Source organism: Arachis stenosperma, chromosome 5 (genome assembly GCF_014773155.1).
Source record: "Arachis stenosperma cultivar V10309 chromosome 5, arast.V10309.gnm1.PFL2, whole genome shotgun sequence".
Classification (NCBI taxonomy): Eukaryota; Viridiplantae; Streptophyta; class Magnoliopsida; order Fabales; family Fabaceae; genus Arachis; species Arachis stenosperma.
In genome coordinates this window covers 69,222,625-69,229,282 of record NC_080381.1, presented here as the reverse complement: position 1 = coordinate 69,229,282, position 6,658 = coordinate 69,222,625, and the positions used below count along the sequence as shown (strand labels likewise).

Below are 6,658 nucleotides of genomic sequence, written 5' to 3'. Positions count from 1 at the left end.
AAGTAGCATAGATGGAAAATGAGATGAGGAAAAGCTAGCCTTGCCAAGGTTGAGTGCTTTTCGGCTACTTTGTAGAGTTCTAGAGAGATAACTTCATGAACTTCTACTTTCTCTCCAATCATGATGCTATGGATCATGATGGCCCGATCCACAATTACTTTGGATCGCTTGCTAGTGGGGATGATGGAGCGTTGGATGAACTCCAACCATCCTCTAGCCACAGGCTTAAGGTCTAGTCTTCTCAATTGAACCGGCTTGCCTTTTAAGTCTCTTTTCCATTGAGCTCCTTCCACACATATGTCCATGAGGACTTCGTCCAACCTTTGATCAAAGTTGACCCTTCTAGTGTAGGGGCGTGCGTCTTCTTGCATCATAGGCAAGTTGAACGCCAACCTTACGTTCTCTGGACTGAAATCTAAGCATTTCCCCCGAACCATTGTAAGCCAATTCTTTAGGTTTGGGTTCATGCTTTGATCATGGTTCCTAGTGATCCATGCATTTGCATAGAACTCTTGAAACATTAAGATCCCGACTTGTTGAATGGGGTTGGTAAGAACTTCCCAACCTCTTCTTTGGATCTCATGTCGGATCTCCGGATACTCATTTTTCTTGAGCATGAAAGGGACCTCGGGGATCACCTTCTTCTTGGCCACAACTTCATAGAAGTGGTCTTGATGGGCTTTTGAGATGAATCTCTCCATCTCTCATGACTTGGAGGTGGAAGCTTTTGTCTTCCCTTTCCTCTTTCTAGAGGTTTCTCCAGCCTTAGGTGCCATCAATGGTTATGGAAAAATAAAAAAGCTATGATTTTACCACACCAAACTTAGAATGTTGCTTGTCCTCGAGCAAAAGAAGAAAGAATAGATGAAGAAGAAGAAGATATGGAAGAGAGGGAGAGAGAAGTGTATTCGGCCAAAGGGGGAGAAGAGAGGGTAGTGATGTGTGAAAATGAAGAAGGATGTTGAGGGGTTTATATAGTAGAGGGAGAGGGGTTGGGTTCGGTCATTTAGGGTGGGTTTGGGTGGGGAAGAGATTTTGAATTTGAAGGTAGTGGGGTTTTATGGGGAAGAGTGGATGGATGTGATTGGTGAATGATGTTTGGGGAAGAGTGTTATGAAAAGGTTTGAGAGAGAGGGAGAAGGTAGGTGGGGATCTTGTGGGGTCCACAGATCCTGAGGTGTCAAGGATATCTCATCCCTGCACCTTTTAAGCGTGTAAAATGCCCTCTGTATGCAATCCTGGTGTTTAACGCCAGACTGCAGCATGTTTCTGGCGTTAAACGCCACTTCCATGCTTGTTTAGGGCGTTCAACGCCAATCTGCAGCATGTTTCTGGCGTTTAAACGCCAGTGAGTTCCCCCTCTAGGGTGTGCTTTTTCTTCTGCTATTTTTTATTTTGTTTTTAATTTTTGCAATTATTTTGTAACTCCATATGATCATAAACCTAATAAAACATAAAAGAACAATAGAAATATAGATAAATAAAAATTGGGTTGCCTCCCAATAAGCGCTTCTTTAATGTCAATAGCTTGACAGTGAGCTCTCATGGAGCTTCACAGATGTTCAGAGCATTGTTGGGACCTCCCAGCAACAAACTTAGAGTTTGAATATGGGGGTTCAACACCAAACTTAGAATTTGGTTATGGCCTCCCAACACCAAACTTAGAGTTTGATTGTGGGGCCTTTTTTGACTCTGTATTGAGAGAAGCTTATCGTGCCTCTTTTCCATGGTTACAGAGGGATAACCTTGAGCTTTAAACACAAGGTAGTCCCCATTCAATTGAAGGACTAGCTCTCCTCTGTCAACATCAATCACAGCTCCTGTTGTGGCTAGGAAGGGTCTTCCAAGGATGATGCATTCATCCTCATCCTTCCCAGTGTCTAGGATTATGAAATCAGCAGGGATATAAAGGCCTTTAACCTTCACTAACACGTCATCTACCAATCCATAAGCTTGTTTTATTGACTTGTCTGCCATCTCTAATGAGATTATTGCAGATTGTACCTCAAAGATCCCCAGTTTCTCCATTACAAAGAGTGGCATAAGATTTATACCTGACCCCAGATCACACAGAGCCTTCTCAAAGGTCATGGTGCCTATGGTACAGGGTATTATGAATTTACCAGGATCTTGTTTCTTTTGAGGTAAAGTTTGCTGAACCCATGTATTTAGTTCATCTACCTAAGTCTCATTACCAAACAACTTGGCATTCAACTTCATGATGGCTCCAAGATATTGAGCAACTTGCTCTTTAGTTACATCTTCATCCTCTTCAGAGGAAGAATAATTCTCAGAGCTCATGAATGGCAAAAAGAAATTTAATGGAATCTCTATGGTCTCTATATGAGCCTCAGATTCCTTTAGGTCCTCAATAGGGAACTCCTTTCTATCTGGGGGACGTCCCATGAGGTCTTCCTTATTGGGATTCACGTCCTCCCCTTCCTCTTTGGATTCAGCCATTTAATTATATCAATGGCCTTGCACTCTCATTTTGAATTCTCTTCTGTATTGCATGGGAGAGTACTAGGAGGAGTTTCAGTGATTTTCTTACTCAGCTGACCCACTTGTCCCTCCAAGTTTCTAATAGAGGACCTTGTTTCATTCATGAAACTTAAAGTGGCCTTAGATAGATCAGAGACTATGTTTACTAAGCTAGAGGGGCTCTGCTCAGATTTCTCTGTCTGTTGCTGGGAAGATAATGGAAAAGGCTTGCTATTGCTAAACCTATTTCTTCCACCATTATTAAAGCCTTGTTGAGGCTTTTGTTGATCCTTCCATAAGAAATTTGCATGATTTCTCCATGAGGAATTATAGGTGTTTCCATAGGGTTCACCCATGTAATTCACCTCTGCCATTGCAGGGTTCTCAGGATCATAAGCTTCTTATTCAGAAGATGCCTCTTTAGTACTGTTGGATGCATTTTGCCATCCATTCAAACTCTGAAAAATCATGTTGACTTGCTGAGTCAATATTTTGTTCTGAGCCAATATGGCATTCAGAGTATCAATTTCAAAAACTCTCCTCTTTTGAGGTGTCCCATTACTCACAGGGTTCCTCTCAGAGGTGTACATGAATTGGTTATTTGCAACCATGTCAATGAGTTCTTGAGCTTCTGCAGGCATTTAAATTTAGGTGAATAGATCCACCTGCAGAATGGTCCAGTGACATCTTAGACAATTCAGACAGACCATCATAGAATATATCCAAGATGGTCTACTCTGAAAGCATGCCAAAAGGACACTTTTTGATCAACTGCTTGTATCTTTCCCAAGCTTCATAGAGGGATTCACCATCTTTTTGCTTGAAGGTCTGAACATCCACTCTAAGCTTGCTCAGCTTTTGAGGAGGAAAGAACTTGGCCAGGAAGGCCGTGACCAGCTTATCCCAAGAGTCCAAGCTATCTTTAGGTTGTGAGTCCAACCATGTTCTAGCTCTGTCTCTCACAGCAAAAGGGAAAAGCATGAACCTGTAGACTTCAGGATCTACTCCATTAGTCTTAACAGTATCACATATCTACAAGAATTCAGTTAAAAACTGATAGGGATCTTCTGATGGAAGTCCATGAAACTTGCAGTTTTGTTGCATTAGAGCAACTAGTTGAGTCTTCAGCTCAAAATTGTTTACTCCAATGGCAGGGATTGAGATGCTTCTTCCATAAAAATTGGAAGTAGGTGTAGTATAATCACCAAGCATCCTCCTTGCATTATTATTGGGTTCGGCCATGTCTCCTTCTTTTTCGAGATTCTCTTTAAGGTTTTCTCTGAATTGTTGTGCTTTAGCTTCTGTCAGCTTCTTCTTCAGAGTCCTTTCAGTTTCAGGATCTACTTCAACAAGAATGTTCTTGTCCTTTCTCCTACTCATATAAAAAAGAAGAGAACAGAAAAGAAGAGGAATCCTCTATGTCACAGTATAGATATTCCTTTATGTGAGTAGAAGAAGAAAAGAATAGAAGAAGGAGAAGAGAAAAATTCGAACACAGAGAGGAAGAGAGGGTTCGAATTTTAATATGAAGAGAAGTGTTAGTAAATGAATAAATAAATAGAAAGAGATAAGAGAGAAGAGTTTTCAAAAATTGTTTTTGAAAAAAAAGTTAGTGATTTTCAAAAATTAAGAGAAGAAATAAAATTAAAATTAAAATTTGAAACAATTAGTTAATTAAAAAGAATTTTGAAAAAGAGGAAGGAAATTTCGAAAATTAGAGAGAGAAAAGTAGTTAGGTGGTTTTGAAAAAGATAAGAAACAAACAAAAAGTCAATTAGTTAGTTGAAAAAGATTTGAAAAGATGAGAAGTTGGAAAATATTTTTGAAATTGATTTTGAAAAAGATATGATTTGAAAAAGATATGATTGAAAAGATATTTTGAAAAAGATTTGAAAAGGAAATTAAAAAGCTTTTATTTTTAAAATTAAAATTGATTACTTGACTAACAAGAAACTAAAAGATATGATCCTAAAATTTAAAGATTGAACCTTTCTTAACAAGAAAGTAACAAATTCAAATTTTTGAATCAATCACATTAATTTTTAGTAAAGTTTTCGAAAATCATGAAATAAAGATAAGAAAAAGATTTTGAAAATCAATTTTAAAAAATTTTCAAAAATAACAAAAGGAAAAAGAAAAGATTTGATTTTGAAAAAGATTTTGAAAAGATAAGATTTTTAAAATTGAAATCTTGACTTGATTAACAAGAAACAACTTATTTTAAAAATTTTTGACTAAGTCAACCCAAAGATTTCGAAATTTATGAAAGAAATAAGGAAAAGATATTTTTTATTTTTTTGAATTTTTAATGATGAGAGAGAAAAACACAAATATGACCCAAAACATGAAAATTTTGGATCAAAACCAATTATGCATGCAAGAACACTATGAATGTCAAGATGAACACCAAGAACACTTTGAAGATCAAGATGAACTTCAAGACTTATTTTTGAAAAATTTTCAAGAAAAGAAAAACATGCAAGACACCAAACTTAGAAATTTTTCATGCTTAGACACTATGAATGCAAAAATGCATATGAAAAACAACAAAAGATACAAAACAAGAAAATATGAAGATCAAACACAAAGACTTACCAAAAACAACTTGAAGACCATGCCTGAATTTTTCGAATAATGCAAGAATTTTAAGAACATGCAATTGACACCAAACTTAAAAATTGACACTAGACTCAAACAAGAAACACAAAATATTTTTGGTTTTTTATGATTTTATTAAATTTTTTTTGGATTTTTTGAAAATTTATTTTTAGAAAAACGAAAACAGTGAAAAAAATTAGTTTGAAAAATTTTTGAAAACTTTGTGAAAACAAAATAAGAAGAAAATTACCTAATCTGAGCAACAAGATAAACCGTCAGTTGTCCAAACTCTAACAATCCCCGGCAACGGCGCCAAAAACTTGGTGCATGAAATTGTGATCATCAACAATAGCACCAAAGACTTGGAGCTCTCAAACGTGAATCACACTTTGTCACAACTTCGTGTAACTAACCAGCAAGTGCACTGGGTTGTCCAAGTAATACCTTACGTGAGTAAGGGTCGATCCAACAGAGATTGTTGGTATGAAGCAAGCTATGGTCATCTTGTAAATCTCAGTTAGGCGGATTCAAATGGTTATAATGGTTTTCGAATATAAAGATAAATAAAGCATAAAATAGAGATAGAGATACTTATGTAAATCATTGGTGGGAGTTTCAGATAAGTGTTTGGAGATGCTTTGTCCCTTCTGAATCTCTGCTTTTCTATTGCCTTCCTCCAATCCTTCATACTCCTTTCTATGGCAAGCTGTATGTAGGGCGTCACCGTTGTCAATGGCTACTTCCCATCATCTCAGTGAAAATGTTTCAAATGCTCTGTCACAGCACGGCTAATCATCTGTCGGTTCTCGATCATGTCGGAATAGAATCCAGTGATTCTTTTGCGTCTGTCACTACGCCCAACACTCGCGAGTTTGAAGCTCGTCACAGTCATTCCATCTCAGATCCTACTCGGAATACCACAAACAAGGTTTAGACTTTCCAGATCTTAGGAATGGCCGCCAATAATTCTAGCTTATACCACGAAGACTCCGATCTTTCGGAATGGAGGCTAAGAGATACGCGCTCGATCTAAGGTAGAACGGAAGTGGTTGTCAGGCATGCGTTCATAGGTGAGAATGATGATGAGTGTCATGAATCATCACATTCATCATGTTGAAGTGCAGCAAATATCTTAAAATAAGAATAAGCTAAATTGAATAGAAGAACAATAGTAATTGCATTAATACTCGAGGTACAGCAGAGCTCCACACCTTAATCTATGGTGTGTAGAAACTCCACTGTTGAAAATACATAAGTGATGGTCCAGACATGGCCGAATGGCCAGCCCCCATGAAGGTCTATAATTGCATACACTAATTAAAGATCAATCCAAAGACTAGACGCCTAGTACAATAGTAAAAAGTTCTAAACTCGAATAAAGTATGAACCATTATATATTGCTGGAAAGCCCTAGATGTCTAATTTCCAACCCAATTGAGATTGCACCATTTGGAGTTCTGTAGCTCTAGAAAATCCATTTCGAGTGCAGGGAGGTCAGAATCCAATAGCATCAGTAGTCCTTTGTCAGCCTCCTATCAGATTTTTGCTCAGGTCCCTCAATTTCAGCTAGAAAATACCT

General features: G+C 37.6%; 1 non-coding gene across 1 annotated transcript; it reads left to right on the top strand.

Moving 5' to 3' along the window:
- The first annotated feature begins 3,226 nt into the window (after positions 1 to 3,226).
- Positions 3,227 to 3,330, top strand: LOC130984617 (small nucleolar RNA R71). The gene has a single exon (XR_009088536.1). It is a non-coding gene; the product is annotated as a small nucleolar RNA R71 (small nucleolar RNA).
- Positions 3,331 to 6,658: the final 3,328 nt, after the last annotated feature.